At 42.4% G+C, this 24,107-nt stretch overlaps 1 long non-coding RNA gene across 2 annotated transcripts in view; it reads right to left on the bottom strand.

Moving 5' to 3' along the window:
- The window catches only part of LOC125638314 (uncharacterized), a 33,258-nt gene extending 31,712 nt beyond the window's left edge, over window positions 1-1,546 (bottom strand). For both annotated transcript variants that reach the window (XR_012669082.1, XR_012669081.1), the window contains exon 1: window positions 1,457-1,546. This is a non-coding gene — a long non-coding RNA (uncharacterized LOC125638314). The remainder of the gene's footprint in view (window positions 1-1,456) is intronic.
- Window positions 1,547-24,107: the final 22,561 nt, after the last annotated feature.

Genomic DNA, 24,107 nt, shown 5'->3' on the forward strand with positions numbered 1-24,107 from the left:
AACTGGGAGGAGTGGTAGATACGCTGGAGGGTAGGAATAGGATAGAGGGACCTAGACAAATTAGAGGATTGGGCCAAAAGAAATCTGATGAGGTTCAACAAGGACAAGTGCAGAGTCCTGCACTTAGGATGGAAGAATCCCATGCACCGCTACAGACTAGGGACCGAATGGCTAGGCAGCAGTTCTGCAGGAAAGGACCTAGGGGTTACGGTGGATGAGAAGCTGGATATGAGTCAACAGTGTGCCCTTGTTGCCAGGAAGGCTAACGACGTGCCTTGTTGCCAGGAAGGCTAATGGCATTTTGGGCTGTATAAGTAGGAGCATTACCAGCAGATAGAGGGACGTGATCATTCCCCTCTATTCAGCATTCGTGAGACCTCATCTGGAGTACTGTGTCCCCTTTTGAGCCCCACATTTCAAGAAGGATGTGGAAAAATTGGAAAGCGTCCAGCGGAGGGCAACAAAAATGATTAGGGGACTGGAACACATGACGTATGAGGAGAGGCTGAGGGAACTGGGATTGTTTAGTCTGCGGAAGAGAAGAATGAGGGGGGATTTGATAGCTGCTTTCAACTACCTGAAAGGGGGTTCCAAAGAGGATGAATCTAGACTGTTCTCAGTGGTAGCAGATGACAGAGCGAGGAGTAATGGTCTCAAGTTGCCGTGGGGGAGGTTTAGGTTGGATATTAGGAAAAACTTTTTCACTAGGAGGATGGTGAAGCACTGGAATGGGTCACCTAGGGAGGTGGTGGAATCTCCTTCCTTAGATATTTTTAAGGTCAGGCTTGACAAAGCCCTGGCTGGGATGATTTAGTTGTGGATTGGTCCTGCTTCGAGCAGGGGGTTGGACTAGATGACCTTCTGAGGTCCCTTCCAACCCTGATATTCTATGATTCTATGATGTATAGAATTTTGCACTGTATCTGTTTGCATGCTGTCATGTTTTAGCCCTGGGCAGATGAGTTCAAGCCATGAAATTCAGATCTGAAAGTTTAATGTGAACATCTCAAAGTTTATGGGTGTTTGTACTATGGTTTTTCATCCTGTTTATGATAAAGGTCGTTTGCAGGGTAAGACGACAAAACTCCCTCCAGCCCCAAATCTGGAGGTGTTTGGTCAGTGTCATCTCTAATGTATGAGTAATATAATTTCTCCTCCGCACAGAGGTGGGTAGAAATAGCTTTGCTGCTTCCTTTATGGAAAAGTCCTGTAAAATGTAAAAGATGTCTAAATCGAGAGGGTTTGGTACAAACAGCGGATTTTATTAAAGTTACATTAAATATCCTCTAGAATTTCACAGAGCATGATCTTCCGCTTATGTCTCTCTAAAACCCTGGCACCAACAGGCTACAACAATGTCTGCCTGTAGGCATTTTCAAAAACCATCCCACAAATTTCTATAGCAAAAATATATATATTTTCCCTGTTAAAGTCGACAGGACGGTTTAACACAAACCTGTAGCAAAGCAACCACGTGCTGCTCCGTGTGCTATGTAGGACTTTTCCGTGGGGCCTGCAGTTTGAAAATCACGTCGCTCAGTACCCTCCTGCCTGCCTTCCAAACTCAGGAGCTTCGACACGAAGCCTGGGCGGGGGAGGACGTGGGGAGCTGGGGCGGCTCAGCCCCACTGTTGCCGGGGCCCGTGGCTCCCGCACCGCCGAGTCACGAACTCTGCCGGCACTCAGCCTAGGGGAGGGGTTTCTTGGCCCCGGGAGCTCGTTTGCATGCGAGGAGGTGCGGCGGCCGCAGCAGCGTGGTGCCAGCCGCTGGTCACTGATGATGTGGATGTGCTGAGGAGCTGAGGCTCCCTCTGTTCCTGTGCATGGGAGGTAGAGGGCTGCCTGCCTGCCTGGAGCTCTGCCTCTCTCCTAGCGGCACAAAGCGGCAGCTGCTGGCCATTTCCTCGCAGCTTCCCTGCTGCACCGGGCAGCCCGGGCTGGGACGCGCGGAGGCGACTGGGCGCCTCGCACCGCAGCAGCAGGTGAGCCACCACCCCCCCGCCGCGGGAGCCGCTGCGCTTTCGGGGCTCGCTGGGGCAGCGCAGTGGCGCGGTCCCGGGCAGCGCTGGAGGGCGGGGGGGGAGAAGGTGGGTGGCGGCGGGAGGGCTGGGGCCGCTCTGCCCGGGCAAGGAGCCGGACTCCGGAGCTTCTCGTGCGCTGGGGAACCCCGACTAGGACTGGGGCAGGAACTGGAGTAGGAGGCGCAGGCAGGGAAGGCGCTTGGGGCAGGAAGCCAAGGCAGGGCAAGGGGGCCGAAGCAAGGACAGGACGCAGCCGTGGCGTGGAGGCAGCCCAGAGCAACCTCACTGGAGGGAGAATTCGATTCGATTTCTTGGCAACCCAAAAGGCTATTTTTATTCAAGATAAGGGCACAAAGTGGTATGGTATAAACAGAAAGGGGCAGGCAGCTCTCTTTATTTTCATTCTGTGTAGGAATGATCACGCACAAGACACTTGTGGCTGCGGTCTGCTACCCATCAGTTCACACGGACCTATAATTAAATACATCGGCCACACTTCCCCTCGGTGTATGGTAGATTTATATCTCAAACTCCCATTAATGGGAGTTGTAGTCATAGGTCCCAAATACTTCAAAGGAAGGAGATTACACTTCTAACAGCTCTCTGCAGTGGATATTCTGCACCACCTGGAAATAGAACCCCCCCTAGAAATCATAGAATCTGACAACACTGATAATGGCATCAACAACAGTCAAAAGTTTATACCTACAATTTCTGGGCAAAAAACACTTAAGGAATAATTGTAACCTATCGCTATTCGCAACCGTATGTGGTCTTCTTTAGCTCCAACTACTTAGGAGTTATGCAGTGAAATTTAGGAAGTGTGTATATAGATGAGTGCATATAATATACTGGAACATCTTAGAAAATGTCTTTTACTGCTTGTAAATAGTTACGTGCATCGTAAGTTGTGTGTGAAGGCAGGAATAACAATTGCATGTGCATTGCTTTCCCCCCTTTTAAATATAGTTCTTTTACCCAGCAAAGGAGGTTAAGCAGGATTAACTAAAGAATGGTTATTGTCAGTGCATACTTTTAAAAAAATCCCATTTGGTAGCTGGATGGCCTAGGTTTGAAGGAACCATGATGAATAACAATAGCATCAAGACAGGTTTCAGAGTAGCAGCCGTGTTAGTCTGTATCCGCAAAAAGAAAAGGAGTATCTGTGGCACCTTAGAGAATAACAAATTTATTTGAGCATAAGCTTTCGTGAGCTACAGCTCACTTCATCTGATGCATCCGATGAAGTGAGCTGTAGCTCACGAAAGCTTATGCTCAGATAAATTCGTTAGTCTCTAAGGTGCCACAGATACTCTTTTTCTAATAGCATCAAGAGACTTTGGTTGGTGATTATCTTAGCTACTCATTTATTTCACCATTTGCAAGATGAATTTTGAAAGGTAACAAAATGTAACTTTTAAAAGACTAGGCTTTTACTTGTAGTTTGGATACTCTGATTAAAAGTATCCTGAGTTCTGGTGCTTTCCATTAAATTAGCAAATATCACAATTATAATTTCATTTATAGAAATAATGAGTCTACTATTCCATGTAAGCAGGGATAATGATTACTCTGAGCATGAAGTGTGAATGTTTTCATATGATCCCAGAGATTGCCAAATGAAAAATACCACAAAAGTTTTCATTTATTTGGTACAGAGATCTGTTTGTATTTTTCTGAGTATGGCCTCAGTCACTGGGGGGAGTTAGGCTAAAAGTGTGATAGAATAAACCTTCTAGCTAAAAAAAGCAAGTTGTACTGGACATACGCCTTCAGGGCAGCTTTCTCTTTTTAGTAGGTTTTGTTGGCTGACATCTTTACTAAAATACTATGAACTAGTTGATGTAGTGGATTGGGACACAGCAGAGTGTACTCACATCATAGCCCTAATTTGTCTGCATTACAAATCCGCCCTATAGTTTGGCACTATAAGCAATCTTGAAAGAAGCCCAAGAACAAAATAGCCGTTTTCTGGACTGAAGCGTACTTGGCAGAGCTGGACACGGGGAAGCTTGCACGCTGCATGCCTGCACAAAACCCCTTCCAAAGCCTGTGTTTTATGTCCCTTAGCTTTATGAGCAATACATTTGGTCCCCAGAAAAGAATGCAGCACGTAGCTCAATATTCTAATAATTATTATTACATTTTAAATGCAAGAGTCAATCTTATGATTACAAAGAAGAAAAACAAGGAACTATCTGACACGGTTTCCTTGCTTTCCTGATGTGGCTTGACAATATGTCAATCATGTGGTATTTTCTCCAACTTCTCTGGTACATTACTTTAGTAGAATAATGAATGTGCAAATACAGTCACTATCTTCTCTCTTCCTCACAATGATCTCTTTGTATTGAGCAACATGTTTTTGCATAGATCAGCTATCAGATCTGCAGAGTATCATACACAGTGAAATGACTTCCTTGTCCTTTCTAAAAGTATGTGCATGCACATATGTGTGAATAAATCCACCACCCTTTCCTTTTTCAAATCCCTCCCCAAGACTCCCTTCTACTAGGAGGCCTATAGAAACTGGCAACTAATAATGACTAAATACAAGGAAAGTGGGGTAATTGCCACAACCATTTTTTAATTTGAACAGAAGTATGTCTTCTCCCTCTCCCTCATCCTTTGTTCTTTCTTTGATTGTGAACACTTTGGGGAAGGGATTGCATCTTATTATATGTTTGGAAAGCACCTAGCATATTGTGTGTGCCACCATAATCCAAATAACAACAACAGGAGATCTCTTGTCAGCAGTGTGGGCCAAATTTTGCTGTGCTACAACTTTGCAAGCCTGTTGCTGTCAATGGGGTTGTATGGGTGTACTGACAAAGAATCTGCAGTCACATTATGTTAGAAGTCAGTAAAGTTTTGAAAGTACAGCACATCTGTTCAAACCTCTGTAATATTTGTAACAAATTGCCTGAATTTCCAATTAATGTCTGTCAGTGTGCCCACAGTCTTGAGTGGGCATGTGCATTTGCCCATGCTGACTGAGTGACTAATGTACGTCAAACAGACCTGCAGATCTTTCAGGTGCATGTTTAGAAACTGGTTGGAAGGGTGGCCCTTTGCAGTGTTTAAGCATGTGTGCTTTTAGATTTCATGGCTTATTTCAAGACTCAGGCAGTGTTGTTTTTTTTTAAAAAAAAAAATAGTTTCCCTTCTTTATTTTTTCCATGTGTTGCCTGCTATATGCAACTGGACTACCCCTTCTGGGACAGCACATTGCATTCCCATGTTAGCCGACTCAGAATGTGGCAATGTTTAGTACTTTGGAAATTCAATTTAATTCTTGTTGCTGAGCTTTCGATTTTTAAATCAGAAAGAAAAAACTCCTCTATCCCTAGTGCTGAGAGATGGTATCGTGACACCTTCCATTCTTCTGTTAATTACATTAAGAGCCGAGTCTGTATCTTTGTTCTTGCATAGACTTGCATTGCATAGTCTCCTTTTTAAGGCCAATCTTTTACATTTCTGTTCAAATACTTTGGCTATATTAAACTCTGAACTAAAAGGCTCCTGGTTACAAGATCGTAGTGTAGTGTCTATCGTACCTCATTGCATATATCAGAGATTATATAGGGAATTATACAGAAATACCTAGTTTTCATCTTTTAGGTAACTGCAATTCCATATGTCTAACCTGCTCTTGTCCTAATTCTGTTATCTATAAATCTGCACTTTGTGTGATGGACAAACTGGAACATTCTTTCATGATGCCTTCCAAAAAGAGAACAGACAATTTGGAATCCATCTCAGACTACTTTTCCTTCTACTAATTGCCTAGTCTGTGCTGATGCTCTGACATGCATACATTCTTCTGCTAGTGGAAATGCTATCTAATACTGGGACAATCCAGAAGAATTGACAAGTAGTGAAGTACGGGAATCCAGTTTTCATGCTCTAAAGAACAGAAGAGTCAGCCAGCACAACCACCTGTTCTATTGATCAGAAGCACTAAAATTAGGACCCTGTTAAGTAGAGGAGGCGGAACAGAATCTTGTCTGCCGTCAACTCCCAAAGCTACTACAAGGTGTGGGACAGCCCTAATGCGTGTCCAGTATCCTGCCTCAAACAGTGTCAAAAAAAAGAAGTACCAGCTTCATTCAAGGAAGGTGCAAGAAACCCCATCGTGGATAATTATGGAATTATTGGAAGTTTCTCCCTAACCCCATTTAATGACCAGTTGGCTTGTGCTTTGAATTAGGAGGGTTTATATGCTCATTTGTAAACTGTTTGGTGTGTGACACTTCTTGAACAAACCAGGAAGCCCACAGTGTTCTCTGCAGTGACAAGTGAAGTGTAGGAACATGCTGCTCATTAAGGGCATTTTCAGATTCCAAAAGTAAGTTCTCAACAGAGATGTTATTTGTACAGCAAGTAACAGAACACATATCTGTAAAAATGTATCAACAGCTTGTTGAGGCTTATCTTTAGTATCTATGGGGTTGATTTTTAATGAGGTCCTCTCGCGTCAACCAGTTCCTGTATTGAATGGCAAAAATCCTTCCCTTGGCACAGATCCACAGTTCTATGTGGAGTCTGTGGAGATTTCCATGATACTGAGGCCTACTAACATTCAGAGAAATTCATTTAGTCACTCTTCCCATCTGCTCCATTTCTCTCTCCCTCTGCTCCTCTGCATATTGCTTCCCTGCTGCCTGGCCCTCCTCCTGCCTCTGCTCATGCTGGCTTGCTGCCCTTGCTTCCTCTCTTCCTGTCCCCTGCCCCTGTGGAGTACCTTCTTCAGAAAGCTCCTGTAATTAAGTGTTGAGATCAAGGGTTCACAAACTTAAGTGCCTGTAAAACATCTGGAAAAGAGGAGTATCAAGCGGTATTGCCAATCCTATGTGTTCAAAAACCATGAGTCAGGCCACCCCCAGAGGCCATGAGGTTTTTTAAAATACATTTTGAATTTTCCTTCTGTTTTATTTATTATTATTTTTGAGTGGTTAGGATTCACTTTTCCAGCTTTACTCTGCAACCGGGAGGGCTAAACACTTACTAAAAAAAAAGAAAAGAAAAGAAAGTTCAGATTCTCATGTAATCACAGGACTCCAGGAGCTGAGGCTTTAAGAAAAACACTAAATATCATTAGACTCACAATACAACCACAAAAACTAGTGAGACTGAGTAGAGTGACTTGCCAGCTCTTTGGAGGCCCCAAACCAATACTTTGTAGATCAACAGTGGCAAAACTCTGACCGAGTTGATCTTACACTGCTAGCTGATCTGGAGACTGGTACAGAAAAAAGTAAAAACTAGCTTTTCATGAAGTTAGCAAAGAGAGAGCAGCACACTCCAGAAATAGAAGCCTCCTACCCCCTTTCACTTTCTAGAACTCCATGCTATGTCTCATTCCGAAATGCTGCTCCTCCACATCGAGTCATTTTAGCTTGCTGCTGCTTTTTCAGAGAAATCAACATCTTATACCTAACACAGGAAGCTGTGAAGAGGAAGGCAGCTCTGGACTTGTGGAGAGGAGAACTCAAGTACAGTGTGGGAGGGAAGAGACCAGAGCACCTTCTGAAATGAAAGAATAGAACAGATATCTAACCTCCAGACTCTGACACACATTTCACTTGTCTCGGTTGCTTAGGAAAAATATTTGCATCCAAACAGAAGTGGGAGGTTTAAGCAAGATCTCTCACACATGTGTAAATCTCAATTCAGTGGTCCATGTTATAAGACTAATTTACATTTACATAGCTCCTTGGATCCCAAAGAACTTTATAAAATGCACATCCATCTATCACAGAAGTACAGCCAGAGGAAACAAGAAAACTGTCTAATGTTTCCCACTGTTTAACAGCTTAGGATAGGTGGAGAAGAAGGAAGTGGTCTCCATCAAAACTGTAGGGTGCAGGATCAAAGGTAGGTACTGATTCAACTTGGAAGTTTTCCAGGACACTGAAGCTAGTCCTCCAGCTCCTGCAGAAGTGCCATGAGTTTCTAATAACCACAAGTGGTCAGGAGTTTTTACATCTCATCCACAAGGTGATATCTTAGGCATCCAAGTGCCTAAGATACAGATAAGTACAAATATATAATCAGTGCTGATATGGGGGGGGAAAAACGTATACCCACACTAAACACACAGTACCACTTCCTGCAGAATACCTTGGCGATCTTCCATCCAAATACTACTGCCTAGCCCATCCCAGTCAACTTTATGAGATCAGACAAACTCCCTGCCCAAAGCAGCATGGTTGCAACTGCAAATAGCTTTCTTTGCACTTGTACATCTCCTGAACAACCTCATTGTGAGGATTCTAAAAGACCTTCCAATCAAATACTGTATCTGTCTACAAGCAATACTTGAACAGAAGTGGTGGAATGGTGTCCTGAGCTTGGGGTAGAAACCATTGATCCCAGAAGGGACACGTGATAGTGGTGGGAAGGCCCTGCTTGCACAGCTCAAAAGATGTTAAATTAAAATAAGTAAACAAGGTGCAAATGCAGAATTTCTCCATCTGCAAGAACCAAACCATTGAGTAGGCTGAATTAATAATCTGTTTAGTGATTACAGTACTTACTTACAATGAATACTAAGGAAAAGGGGAGCATTGTTCAAGATTTTAAACAGTGGCAAGGTGTGCGGGAAGAGAGTACAAACACCTGGAAATACAAAGAGCATAATTTGAAAGTATAAAACTGCATTTAGTGCTGAGAGGGGTGGAGATCAGAAACTAGCCCAAAGAAGAAATAGTTAACTTTTTCCAGAGTTCACCAGAGGGGGAATTATCTACTGGTTTCTTTCTTGACATCGGTAGTACACTGTCTGCATTTCTTCTTCCTTTCAAAGCCATGATTTAACATAATCTTCTTGTTTGATGAGACTTAAGAGAGAATTTGAATATTTAAAGATCATCAGTTAAGTGATGGATGGGAAGACAAGAGTGAATGGAAGTTAAAATACTGTTAATAATATTAAGCTTACATTCACATTCAGCTGTCGATAACACGTGTCAACTGAAGTTTTTAGACCTTAGAGGTGGTCTGACAACAACCACTTTTTGTTTCCTGGTCGGTATTGAGATTTTATAATGAATACATTAAGAAAGATGAACTGGGGGAAAAAAGCTTGTATAGCTGATAATGGAAACAATGCTAATGGGAAAAGATCAGTAAACCCAGAAGCTATCTAGGATAATAGCGTAGGATGAATCAGTCTTAAACAAGGCACAAAAGAACTGGCTATGCAGAAACACCTGGCACTAGAAAACTGAATGTACCCTCCTTCTCCTGGATGAGCATCTCATGGTTTTTTTTGTTCTTCATTTGCCACAACAATTGCAACTCAGCCAACGATCACTCCCAGGCTTTGCAAAATTGACAGACTTTACCTTCTGCAGAGAAATCTGCCAAAAATAATGCATCTCCTTCCTTCTTTTATTGAGTAAATTGGTTGATATCCAAATACTCATTTTCAGTCACTGTCCAAAATTCCCTGTTGTTTACTGAGGCTCTCCAGTTTGGACACACTTAGCAGCAAATCATGGCTTCTCCGCTTTAACGTTATATTTCCACATCAGCTTTATTTCAGTTTTCTTCTCAGTCAGTAGCTTTTTGTAATGAAAATGAAGAGAACACCCTGTTGGCCAGAGAAATGCTTGCCGTTCTATAGAGCTGTTAAGTGGGGTAAGGAAGTGGGAGGCAAAGGGCCTAGTCTTGAAATCATTGTGCACTCAAAACTCCATTGAAAGTCAGTGGTAGCTTTGTGTACAAGATAGCAGGATTGAGCTCCAAGATTACATTGTTTACAGTTAAACCATATATGGAGCTACTGTGCACCTTTACAGAAGGGAGAGGGTGTGGAACCCCTGAGTACTATTTAAATAGTCAGTAAAGCTCATGGTATGACAGCACAGTTCCTGCAGTGACTTTTTAAATTATAAAATAAATTTGCATGTCAAATAACTCTATACGGCCAATTTACAGCTATTTATAACAAGGTGAAACTTCAATGCAATATTGTTAGGCTGTTAATATTTCCATTACTGTTATATGGAAGATTTATTTACTTGAGAACCATAAAGAGGACGGAGAAGATGGAAGGGAAATACCTGTCCTGTAAAAGAGCTGTTAATCTGATGTTAAACTTTTATTTATTATTATTAAATTTGTTGGATGATCAGTCTTGCTAATATTCTTACAGGTCACTTCTGTAATAATCATTTTTCTATTGTCTAGGATACCTGGGAAGCTTTTGGTGAGCAGGCTAACAGTTTTGTACTGAGTTGGCTGAGGTGTGGCTGTTACGTGCATATCTAGGTGCCTAAATAAAGGTGGACTGACTTTTAGACATGTCAAGAATCCACAGCTCTCATTGAAATTAGTAGGAGTTGCAGGTGCTTAGCACCTGGCAAACAAGGGCACTTTTACTTAGGATTCCAACTTTAGGCACCTAAGCTTAAAAAAGTTCACCACCTTTTATTTCAATTGCATTGATAGAACATGAGTATTGGGAATTTCAGTTTTGCAATTTTCAATTAATTTACACATGAAATTTCAAGCCCAATAGCACAGATTTTTAATGAATCCATAAACTTTGGGGTCACACACTGTGACTGGAGAATTGTAAATATAGTACCAATATTTAAGAAAGGGGGCGGGGAGGAAAGTGACCTGAGAAACTACAGGCCCATTACTTTGGCATTAATTGTATTCAGGGTCTTAGAACAAATTTTGAAAGACAGAGTAAAGCACAGAGGTAAATGGTAATTGGGATAAAATACAGAATGGTTTTATGAAAGGTAAATCATGTCAGACAAACCTGATCTCTTTCTTTGAGAAGTTAACTGATTTTCGAGTCAAAGGAAATGCAGTAGATTTAATCTACCTGGATTTTAGTAAAGCATTTGATACAGCTCCACATGGGAAATTATTAGTTAAATGGGAGATTATGGGGATTAATACAAGAATTGAAAGGTGGATAAGGTACTGGTTAAAGGGGAGACTATAACGGATCATACAGAAAGGTGAACTCTCAGGCTTGAGGCAGGTTACTAGTGGACTTCCTCAGGGATTGTTCTTGGAACTCATCCTATTTAATCTTTTCATTCATGATCTTGGCACAAAAAGTGGGAGTGTGCTAATAAAATTTGCAGATGACACAAAATTGGGAGGTATTGCCAATATGGAGGAGGACACAAGAAGATCTGAAGGACCTTGACAACTGGAGTAATAGAAATTGGATGAAATTTAATAGTGCGAAGTGAAGGGTCATGCATTTGCAGACAAACAACAAGAACTTTTGCTATAAACTATGGATGTATCAGTCGGAAATGACAGAGGAGGAGAAAGACCTGGAGGAATGGGTCAGTCACAGGATGACTATGAGCTGCCAATGTGATGCGACTGTGAAAAAGGTTCATGCAATCCTAAGATGCATCTGTAGAGATAGGGAAGTACTGTACAAGGCACTGGTGAGACCTCACCTGGAATACTGTGTGCAGTTCTGGTCTCCTATGTTTAAAAAGATTAATTCAAACTGGAACAGGTACAGAGAAGGTCTGCTAGGATGGTCTGAGTAATGGAGAACTTACATTACGGGAGGAAACTTAAGGGGCTTGGCTTGTTTAGCTTAACAAAGGGAAGGATGAGGGGAGCTATGATCGCTCACTATAAATACATCTGAGGGATCAACACCAGTGAGGGAGAGGAGTTATTTCAGTTAAGGGCCAGTGCTGGATCAAGAACAAATGGATATAAATTGGCCATCAATAAGTTTAGGCTTGAAATTAGACAAAGGTTTATAATAATCAAAGGAGTGAAGTTCTGGAACAGCCTTCCAAGGGGAGTAGTGGGGGCAAAAAAACCTAGCTTATTTTATGACTGAGCTTGATAAATTTATGGAGGGGATGGCATTATGGCATATGGGCCATCCATGACTGCTGTTAGCAAGTATCTCCAGTGGCCAAAGACGAGACACTAGATGGGGAGGGCTCTGAGTTGCTACAGTGAATTCTTTCCCAGGTATCTGGCTGATGGGTCTTGCCCACATGCTCAGGGTCTAACTAATCACCATATTTGGGGTCAGGAAGGAATTTCCCCCCGGTCAGATTGGTGGGACCCTGGGGGGTTTTTTCGCCTTCTTCTGCAGCATGGGGCATGAATCACTTGCTGGTTTGAACTAGTGTAAATGGTGGATTCTGTAACTTCAAGTCCTAAATCAGGATTTTAGGATTTCAGTAACTCAGCCAGAGGTTATAGGCCTTCTGCAGCAGAGGATGGGTGAGGATTTGTGGCCTGCAATCTGCAGGTCAGACTAGATGATCATGATGGTCCCTTCTGGCCTTAAAGTTTATGAGTCTGTGAGTGTTGCCAACTCTCACGATTTTTTCATGAGTTATGGAATCTCAGCCGGCAGTCTCATGATGACATGAGAGGCTCCTGCCGCCTTGTGAATTTCAGCCTGGCCGTCTCCACTTGCCTGCCTCCTGGGGAAGAGCAGCCAATCAGAGCTGCTGCAGGATGCAGGCTGTGGTCTCTTCCTCTCCTCAGGAGCTGATGCTATTCTCCCAGAAGGGGGGAGAGTGAACAGAAAGAGCCCAGCATCTCCACACTCTCCTCATCTTCTGTGTGCAACAGGGCGGCTCCTTTGCTCCTGCTTCCCTGCAATGCCTGGCCTGAGAAGGGGGATGGGACCCTCTGCAGCTCCCCCATCCATGGGCCCAGGAGAGTGGAGTGAAAAACCTGTGAAACTGCAGGATAAGCAGATGTGAGGCAACAGGGGTGTCAGAACTGATTGGAGGAGTTGCGGGGGAAGATGTGGGGGCAGAAATGATCAGGAGCTAGTGGACAGACAGATGTGGGGGCAGAATTGATGTGGGGGGATTAGGGGGAGCAGGATTGATTTAGGGATTGGGGCAGAATTAGTTGCTGGGTAGGGGGATGAGCAGATGTGGGGGTGAGATAGGGTGAACCACTTTGCTGAATGGAAATAAGGGAAAACCACATGAAAAATAAGGGAGAATGCTTTTATTTTACACCATTTCCTTTAGCATAGCATGTATTTTTCTCTCAAGTGTAAATTTCTACTGCCCTCAAGTATACAATGCAATTATCATAAGCTTCAATTTACTGTTTGAAATGGTACTTACCAGGTTTAATACATTTCAATACATCTTAAATAAGGGATGGGTGGTCACCCTCGGGGGAAAATCAATGAAATAAGGAACAATCTCTTGAAATAAGGGATGGATGGATGATCGCCCTTGGGGGGGGGGCCAAAATCACCTTAATAAACCTGGGAGAGTTGGCAACACTAAGTTACCCACGCCCTGGGGATGGGCAGGGGGAGTTCAAGAATCAAAAGACGGCCCCAAAAGCACAGTATAATCTGTTGTAAAGATTGAATGATTTTTGGCCAATCTCATGGCATTTTGGTGTCCGGCTCATGACTTTTTGAACCTTCGGGGTTGCCAATACTGTAGTTAATCTGCCACAGACCATCACGGAGCCGCCGGCTCCCCCACATGGGAAGGCCAGCCCTGCCCCCACAGCTCTGACTGGTTAGGGGCGGAGCCCAAAGGAGCAACTGGCTTCCCCAATCCACCTGGGGAGGCTAGAGAGCTGGTTGCAAATCCCACCCCTGCTTCCTGCTGCCAGCTCTTTTCCTTCTGGAGGATGGAAATGCCACTCTAGAAAGCACCATTTGGGACAGCAGGCCCAGAGGCTGAGCTTTGGACCAGGAGACAGGCCCAGCCAGCTGCCTTGCTGTGTGGCCAGAGATGCTTGCTGGGCATTGGACGTACAAATCAGTCATGGCCCGAAGGGAAGGTGGTGACCTAATCTGGGCTAATGAACCAAGGCTGAAGGGCAGAGATGACCCATACCTGCTGATTGGGGGGAGGGGAAAGGGGGGGAGGAAGAGTGAGGGCAGTGGCTTCAGGAGATGTTACTGAGCATGCGCAGTACAAGCCAAGCAGCAAATCTGGTGGGGGGACATGTGACCCCCAAATACTCCCCCACACGTCGCCTCTGCTGAAGGAGCTGTTTGGGCTGTTTGTTACTGAGGGAATCAGGGCTCTTTTGTTAAGCATCCTGGATTGATGTCATTGCACTCTCAGTCACAGTGCCCATCGGGGACACTGTGGTTCAGCTCGCCATGCTGAGAAGGGTGTGTGAATAGATCTGTGCATTGGAGTGGTTCCTGAGTGAATTCCTGCCTCCCCAAAAGTTGTACGAGGGATATCCGCCTGCAGGCAAGGGGAGTTTGGAGTAACCTACCTTTCAGAGAAGAGCTGATTAAATCGTCCCGCTTGGCAATGCTGTAGGCATCATTCATATATTTATTATGTTTCTTGCAGTAGTGCCCTAAAGGCCCCAATCAGAATTCAGGCTCCATTGTGCTAGGCACAATACAACACACAATCCCTGCTCCAGAAATCTTACAATCGCATCTAAGACCCGGCACATGAGTATGACAAACCGCTGATGAGAAAGGGAGGTTGGCGGTAAGGATTACAGGCTCACCCAGTGACATAGCTCAGTTGCTGCACAACTTGGTGTTTTCAGATCAACTGAATTTTTTGGTTTCTTGTGACATAAATAAAATAAAATAGGAGCTATCCCAGACAGCTGCCTAGCTAAGTCATCATCCTTTGGCTGATCCCTTACAGGCATCACAGCAGAAGTTGTCTTGCGGAGGGGCATCAGAAGGGGACGGGAAATGGGTCTGCAGATTAATGCAGGGAGGGCATTCCATGTGCAAGGGGTAGCGTGGAAGAAAGTGCACACTTATTTGTGACAAATATAGACAAATTGGCACTCAAGGCTGGCATCAGTGGCACAGCAAAGGAGGTGCGGTAGTGTAATAAGAGACAAGAGCAGATCAACAGGGAGGGGTTTTATTGGAGTAATTTTCAGGCAGTGCTTCCACATCATTAAAGCTCACCAGGTGGCCTCAATAGCTGTGCCTTGTTTTAAAAGATTAAGCAATATTGCTGAAGGAAGGGTATTTGTTAATGTTTCCTTTAATGTAAACCAAAGAAGATAATCATGTCTATTAGCTGGATGAAGTGAGTATATCTCCACGCAGAGAATAACGGTATTCTGATTCCTTTGTACTTTGGAAGAATTTCCCTCTAAGACTTCTAGACTGAGAGTTTTTTTGTTTTGTTTTGTTTTAAATATGGCTTTGCTGGAGGGTTTGGGTCTCTTTCCACTGGACATTTTTTAGGTTGATTCTTTCTCATTATAATTTTCATGTGACTTAACATCAGAGGTGTGACTTAACATCTCCCTCAGAGAGCAGGTGCTGCACGGGCAGGTGTTATGTAGCCAAGGGGGCTCAACCTTGTTCTGGGCAGAAGTTCAGTGTCCCAGTCAGTTCAATCACTGGCTTCTCTGCTGAGACTGGACAAGTGGTAGTAATGATGGTGTTTTTGGTGAATTGTTCCGCAGGGAGTGGACTGAAGCTACTGGATTCTTATAAGCCACTGAACAGCTATCAGATGATGATAATTTCAGGGAGCTGCTGTCCTGTGCTGGATTCATAGCAATGACCTAGAGGAAAGCAATTCTATAACCATTTAATAATCGCGTACATCATTTACTCTGTCACTGATAGCTGACTCAGTGTATAATAACTGTCCTTACAACATCTAATCTTTTCTAAAGGAGAGATTTAACATAGGTCAGTTCTTGCTGCATTTTCATGGGTTTTACTAATAGCAGGATTATAGTGGTCAGTGGGATTAAAATCTTCCTACCGGTGTATTGGATCACTAGGTTTTGAATGCTGTCCAGTTTCCAAATAAGAGTAAAATATTGAGTACAGTCATGAATTTCTTAAGGGACAGAGTAACAGATTCTCTCAAGTTGATCTGATAATTGGAGAGGAGTGAAAAATCACCTGACAAGAATTAAACAGTTTTGAACTGAATTCTGGGGATATGAGAGGACTGTGTTGACTTGGAGAGAAATGCTAAGGTACGTGGCTTGCACCAGAAGCACACTGAGACTGTCTCCTTCTTTAAAGGCAATAGCCATGGGCTCTAGCAAGAGAAGAAACTTTAGAACACAAGAGGCAATTTTGCCTAGCCACTCTTTTTGAATAAAATCAGTGTGCAGTTAATGCAGGAATATAAATTCTGGCAGAAAGGCCTCCAGAACAGGTAGGTTTGTTTAATCACTTGGGTCAGAATCCAAACCACTGGAGGGTATAAAATGTATACACTACTGCCATTCACGTCAGGGAAAATGCCTTTTTCACGTCCAAAGAAGTAGCTGTGGCTGGCATAAAAGTAGCTTTGGCAAATCATAGGGCTAAATGTATTTCTCAAAGTTTGTTTAGTTCAGCTATGTACTGTTTTTCATCACTGTAACTTTTCAAGCTATTTAGCTAATATTTTACACCCAAAACTAAGTAGAAAAATGGGTGATGCATGTTACTATAATGGGAGCCCTATCTCAGTTCACCAAGCAGCCACTCTGTCATTGTTCAGGGCATCACCTTCTCCTCATTCAGATTCCTCCTAAAAATCACTTCTTCTGTGATGCCCATAAGAATACAGTAATATAGATCTGCCCCCCAACCCCTAAATTATCGCCTTCTCTGGGTTTCCCAGTATGTGTCTTCTATGTTTCTTGATTGATGGCTCTTTGGGCAGGGAATGTCTTTACTTTATGTTTTGTACTGCACCAAGCACATTGTCAATACTAAACTAAATGACTTACACTATTGTTGCTACTTATTAGCTGTTTTCCCTCATAAAACCAAAATTCCTATGTGTAAGAATCAAAGCGTGTCCCAGTTTCAATAACGAGCATGTGGCTTTGCTTCTGATTAGGGACTAAGGTTCTCTAGTCATGAAGAGTCAAATGCAAAGCTATTTGAACCAACAGCCTTTGGGGGGCTCTAGAGTATTAACTGCCTCAGTAATTCACTAGGATTTGCTAATAGCTGTTTCCTAATCAAGATTGATTTCCATTTGGCATTGAAAATTATACAAGCCTCCAAAGTAGGAGTTTCTGCCTCCTCCCTCTGAAGCATGAAGTTTACAGTAGTAATCTTTCATACCGGGCTCTGCCAGCTTTGTCATTTTCATTGCATTTTTTGATTTTCTCTAATGTTGTCTCTTTCAGATACATTTAGGATTTGACTCTGAGAGACACTTCATCACCAAAGTGAACATTGGCAGCAAAGACAGTTTTTGGAAACGACATCCATTCATGTGATTAAAGGTAATATACTACTCATTTCATTGTCCTGTGTTTATTATTTATCACTCCAGTTTAGAAGCTGTTGCTGTTATCTTGCTCTCCCTTCCTTTCCTGTTTTTTCCTAAGAATCAAAAGACCTTCCTGGCATTTATCTCAGGGTCATATTTGCTCCTATCCTGACAGTCTGAAAGCCTTTGCTCTCAATTTCAGTCTTAGCTTTTTGTTAAAAAAAAAAAAAAGAAGAAAAAAAAAAAAGAAAAAGAAAAGAAAAAAATCCTCATTGAGTCAGAGAGTGAACTATATGGTTCTGTCTGTCAACTGCAAAAATTTGGCAGTATCATACAGGGTCTCTTCCTGAAGCACAATGAAATATCTGAAACAGATGACTGTTCACCCTCGAGTTTGTCTGAGTGCCGCAAACAAATGCTCCCAGTGTCGGTACTGTAATCTTCTGGAATGGCTGTGCCGCATCATGGTCCCTCTCTTGAAACGTGTTCTAGTGGCACTGGTATACAAACATGTAGTGGGTCTAATGCTGCTCTTGCACTCTGGTGTAAATCTGGATTAACTTCTTCGAAATCAACGGAGGAAGTGTTGATGCCAGCGAGAGGAGCATGAAGTCTGAGAACTCTACAGTTATTTGAAGATTCACTGGACTGTGACACCCTACATGATACCAGAGAGCCAGATACTCACAGAGTCATGAAATGCAGCTGGGAATTGCAAGGGGAGGCCAAAGCTGATTGATGACAGGTTTATAGAGGGGAACTAAAACCGCCATTTCAGTTCTTCTATCGAGGTACATGCAAGTACAAGTCTCTAGCTTTCATTCATCTTTAATAGAAACGTATAGTATACGTACATCCAATTTAAGAGCAAGGTTCCTGGCAAGTTGCCAGTGATACTGAGCTATTTCTGTCCCTGCCCTAGCTGCAGCCTCCATTAAACCAAGTGTACAACCATTTCAGAATTGTTTAGATCAGAGCAGCGGCCCATCCAGTCTGATATCATATATCCAGCAGTGACAGGTACCAGATGTTTCAGAAGAAGGTGCAAGAAATCCTGGAATGGACAATACCTACTCATGGGGAGATTTAGTCCTAATTTGTGGTGGTTTTTGCCCTGAAGTGTGTTTACCCTGTTTATGAAATATTAACATGTCTTATGTGACTCTGGATGTTCTTATTAGCCATATAAGTGTCTAATGTTTTTGAAGCTGAAGCTCTTCTTGGCCTGAGTGCTATCTTTTGACAGTGAATTCCACAGGTTAACGCCTGTGTAAAAAAGCAATTTCTTATATTGTTTTTAAACATAGTTATGACATTCTCTCTATGTATTCACTCATGTGATAAGAGGCTCATCATTTGTCAAACAGTTTAGTGCTCTTTACCCCACTGACCTTTTTAAGTAGCATCACCAGCAGAAAGACAAAGCTTGTTTGTTTGCTAGTGCCTCCAAAACGAAATTGGGACGGGATTATACCAACAGAGTATGGAATTGTTGCTGTGTCTTCATCACATTTAGTTTAAAATTTGACTGATTGTATTTGAGAGAATGTTCTCTGCATCTAGGTTTTTCACAGAAAAGCAAGAATAGATTCTGCTACTTTTTTAATTAGTACATTCTAGCTCAATTAAAGCCAAGGGAATGTAAATGTATCTCTTAATTCATCGCTAAAAGAATTTTAAGGCTCAGAGTAGGTGACTCATCCATTAGAACAGAATTTATTCCCTTTGTTTGTAAAATGCTGTTTATCACCTTGCTTTGCATTGCTATGGCTACTGTATGTCATTGGTGATGTCAGCACATAGAGTACTGTACATAAAATGAAATCAAGACCCCGTGTAAAAGAGTATGCAGTTCTTATGATAAATGATAAATTTTACGTTAATTACCTGTCATTGTGGTTTAGAGCTACTTATATAAAAGCAGCAATAAAACCCACCAAGATCACCTCAACAATAAAAATTTATTTTCTGTTAATATCATGTCACAGCCACAAAAGGTCTTTCAGATTCAGCAGTGCTAGAAATCATTCTCCAGTGTCCTGCAAGCGATTTCCATCTTTCAGCTGAATTGATGTGCAGCTGCATTTTCAGTTCTCTTATTGCTAGCTATTAATATTAAATACTTAGTTAAGTGTGTTACAAACATCACTGCATTCCCTAGACTATAGAGAGAGCTCTTGCTCTCCTTCAGTGTTTATAACCAGAGCTTGTGAACAATTAATCTATTTCAGTTAAAACCTAATTCCTTGCCAATTCTATGGCCCTACATTCTTTTCTGAAATGCATGAAGTACAATTACTTCTGCCATCCTATTGAACCAAATGCTGAAGGTCCATAGATTTTTTTGAAGGGAATGAACTGGACTTCAACAGCTTGAGTTCTGATTCACTAAGGCATCTTTTGTGACGCTGGCACGACAGTCTCCACTTTCCCAGCCAGAATAATTTATCTTAGTCATTGAGAAACAATGTGCAGGGCTTACCATGGTCTCAGGGAAGTACCAAGTCAGTTATTGACCAATAATGAGATTTCATTATGTCGCAGTGACATTTTTTTGCTTAGACAACTCATTTAAATATATGCATAAGGCTATTGCTCTATGGAACAAGGGCAGGGAAGTGTTTTCAATACTGGATAGCAGAAACAGAGTGAATAGCAAGGTGAAATGTCTGTCAATCTTCCTATCTCCTTAGGATGGGTCCAAGTCCCAGATTAGAGCCCTCATCTTGAACCTCTATCTATAATGGGCAGAATCTGAAGATTCTTGAAAAAACTTGAAGATTTTGATGTGGATTTAGAACATCTAAGCTTAGGAATGCTCAGATTCAGGCTTTTGGTTCTGCCCACTGCAGAGATGATGGGCTTGATTCTGCTCTCATTTACTCTGCTGTCTATCAGAATAAACACCATTGAATTCAACTGAGCTAATAGCATATATTAGATCTAATCTGGCCAAAGAAATTTTTGAAGCCAGAGAATGCTTCTGCGATTTTGGTTCCGGCCCATGTCTAATCTCAAGTTTGTAGCAGATCTGTGGTTTGGTTTGGTTTTAAAAACATGATTCAGTGGGATTTTACAATCCCAAAGATACCATGCTGTTCTGTGCTGCTGTTAATTAAAGTAATTGTGAAGAGTTTTATATTAACTCCAGAGACTGTATGTTTTAGATTCATGGGGCAGTTGGTCACATGGGCCTGAAAAATGTTCTCCTTAAGATGTGTTAGTTTGTTGTTTTGTGTGGAAATAGTCTTAACAATGTAGTCCTCAGTTTGAGAGATGAGACCAATAGGACTAGTGGCATTTCAGAATGCATCAAACAGTCTTTGCTGTAGCAAATAGCAGAACTGTGTAACTGACAGTGCCGGCATTACATATCCTAAAGGAGTCTCACATAGTGAGTAGCTTTTCATTTGCTGAACTCTTAGTAGATAGAACTAAACACACTGGGCCCAATTCATCCAGGGCATAACTCCACTAAAAATAATGGAGTTACACCCAAGATGATTTTAGCCCATTTTGTCGGTAGATCATACATTTAGATAATTAATTGGGAGATTGATGTATCTTTTGATGGCTGCAGTTTTCCTAATAATTTGTGTCATTTTCAGTCACTACCATATTTTTTTTCAGTAGAAGGACAAATATTTTATTTATAAAGCTCAAGTATGGGGAAAATCCTAATTGTATGGAAGTAAGTATAAATAATAGACATGCAGTAGACTAAGTAACTCACTGTAGTGAAGATCATTGTGTGACCATCTCCTTGCCAGTGTCTGGTCCCTCTTAGATCCCTCTATTTTCAGTTATATGTGTGCTAGACAGAATCAGAAGAAAGCTAGGGCCAGATTTGCAAAGGTATTTAGGTGCCTAGAGATGCAGATAGGTGCTAGTGGGATTTATAGCCACACTTAAGCAGGTTAAGCACCTAACACCCATTGGTTTAATAAGATTTGGGGGATCGATTTGTCAAGGTGTTTAGGTAGCTAACTCCCATTGATTTCAACAGGAGCTAGGTGCCCAGATACTACCTTTAAAATCTGGTCCTACAGGCCTAACCAGCTTAGGTGCTTTTGAAAATCCACTAGGTGCCTATCTACACCTTTGAAAGTCTGGCCCCTAGACATCAAAACAATTTGGTTGTATGCAGTTAATGGTTTAGTAGGAATTATTGTGTCATTAATAAATAAATAAATAATAAAGACATCTTGTCATTGTAAGCGTCTGTCATTATAAAATATCACAAGTTAGTTTAGTTCAAGTTTGTTTAGTATTTCTTTGGGTACATATTTGCCTATAGATACAATCTATATGACCATATATTAATAATTAACAGGTCACTGTCAAGGTTGGCAGGCCCCAAACTAGCCTTGATTTCTTGTTATATGTTTCTCCTTCTCTGTTTTCCCCCAACACAAATACTTTGATACTTCTGCTTTGCAAAATGCTGCCCTAATGCCAATTTTTCTATCAAGGAGTGTGGGAATTTGGAGTTTCTTCTCTAAACTCCCATTCAGAGGCAGAAGAGGGTTGACCACATAAACCCAGAGATGTCAGGACTAACCAGTAATAAACAGCTTGTAGATTTCTGCTTTTGGAATTCTGCTCACACTGAAAAGGACCATGTCATGTCTAGCAGCTGTTCTGCCAGCTCTTTCCTTTCCTATCTATCTAGAATCTGATACAATACCTCTCCCCACCTCTGACTGTACCTCCAAGAGCCGTAAGTGCCAACCAGATGGACGGACCTCCAGGGAGTCTGTGGCGTACAAGAGGGCATATTGCAGCCCCCCCGCCCCCCCATAGATTTGGCTCCTAATTTGGCAGTTTAGCAACTTCCTGCACCATATAGCAGAGTGTAGCATGTGGCCCAATCTTAGTAGTCCTGTGACTATGAGCAATAATTGTGTGTACAAAGGAGGTGTCATAAATATAAAGGGAAGGGTAAACACCTTTAAATCCCTCCTGGCCAGAGGAAAAACCTTTTCACCTGTAAAGGGTTAAGAAGCTAGGATGACCTTGCTGGCACCTGACCAAAATGACCAATGAGGAGACAAGATACTTTCAAAGCTGAGGGGGGAAGAAACAAAGGGTTCTCTCTGTCTGTGTGATGCTTTTGCTGGGAACAAAAAAGGAATGGAGTCTTAGAATTTAGTAAGTAATCTAGCTAGATATGAGTTAGATTCTGTTTTGTTTAAATGGCTGATAAAATCGCTGTGCTGAATGGAATGTATATTCCTGTTTTTGTGTCCTTTTGTCACTTAAGGTTTTGCCTAGAGGGATTCTCTATGTTTTGAATCTGATTACCCTGTAAGGTATTTACCATCCTGATTTTACAGAGGTGATTCTTTTACTTTTTCTTCTATTAAAATTCTTCTTTTAAGAACCTGATCGCTTTTTTCATTGTTCTTAAGATTCAAGGGTTTGGGTCTGTGTTCACCTATTGAAATTGGTGAGGATTTTTATCAAGCCTTCCCCAGGAAAGGGGGTGTAGGGTTTGGGGAGGATTTTGGGGGGAAAGACGTTTCCAAGCAGGCTCTTTCCTGGTTATATATCTGTTAGACGCTTGGTGGTGGCAGCAAATAAAGTCCAAGGGCAAAAGGTAAAATAGTTTGTACCTTGGGGAAGTTTTAACCTAAGCTGGTAAAAATAAGCTTAGGGGGGTTTTCGTGCAGGTCCCCACATCTGTACCCTAGAGTTCAGAGTGGGGAAGGAACCTTGACAGGAGGAAAAACACTGTTAATAAGTAAACAGATTTCAAGAGGTTATGTTAAAAGACAGCCTGTAACAAAATTATTTTAACAAGTGCAAAGCTGAATTTATCCAATTTGATTTTAATACTTGCAGCATGACAGAGGTGATGAACACACGGGAACCTGTTATGGAAGAAGGCGGCCCTTCTACCCAGGTAAGTTCAGCTGAATCAGAAAGTATTTTGTATTGCTTTACAAAAAACATATGCAACGTAATACAACTGGTAGCTTTTATACGTTAACCAGCAACCTAGATCAACTGACAGTAAGGGACACAGAAAAACAATGTCTAAAATATACTTGTAATCCCATTCAGTTTTAATTTTAAAAATGTAAAGTCTGTGAGCCTGATCATTCTCCTAGTGAAGCCAATTGCAAAATTGCTATTGACTTGAATGGGAGGAAGCCTTGTTTCATGCAATAATAAATGTTCAGACACTGACAGGGCTACAGTACGGACAAAGAGTGAAGTTTATCAACAAGGCATAACATACTGTTTTTTAAAAAAAGTAGATTTTGCAAGTATGCGTATCATCTATTTCAGGATTAAATTAGGATTAAAGTCCTAGTCTCATCATGCCTGACTCTCTGTCCCGATCTCTCCTGTCTCATTCCTACTCTCCTTGCCCAGTCATTCCCATTTTCTTGTCCCTAGTCTCCTTGCCCAGCCAGTCCCAGTTCATCCCCTCCTGGTTCCTCATCTGATCTCCCTCTCTCCCCGCATACCCTGGCCTCCAGATACCCCACCATCCCACCCACATTCCCTGTCCCCACTGGCTCCCAATCCCAATCTCTTTCACCAAGCTCCTCGTCCAATCTCAGCCTTCCTCCTGCCTTCCAGGATTCCTTGACCCAATCTCTTTGCCCAGCCAGGCCCAGTTCTCCTCCTGCACGCTGGCTTTTAGTCACATCTGTCTCTCCTCACCACCTTTTCCCTGCTCCAACAGCTCTTAGTTCCTGTATCCTCCCCCAACCGGTATCACTTTTTCCCCAGCTGCCAGTCTCCTTGCCCAGCCAGGACTAGACCCCCCACATCCCAACTCCCACTCTTTCCCTCCAGCCAGCCTTTAGTCCAGTCTCCGTCCCCCCCACCCTTTCTCCCAATCTACTTTCCCCACCCCCGCCACTCTGACTCTTGTCTGCTCTGCATGCAA

Source organism: Caretta caretta, chromosome 6 (assembly GCF_965140235.1).
Source record: "Caretta caretta isolate rCarCar2 chromosome 6, rCarCar1.hap1, whole genome shotgun sequence".
Taxonomy (NCBI): Eukaryota; Metazoa; Chordata; order Testudines; family Cheloniidae; genus Caretta; species Caretta caretta.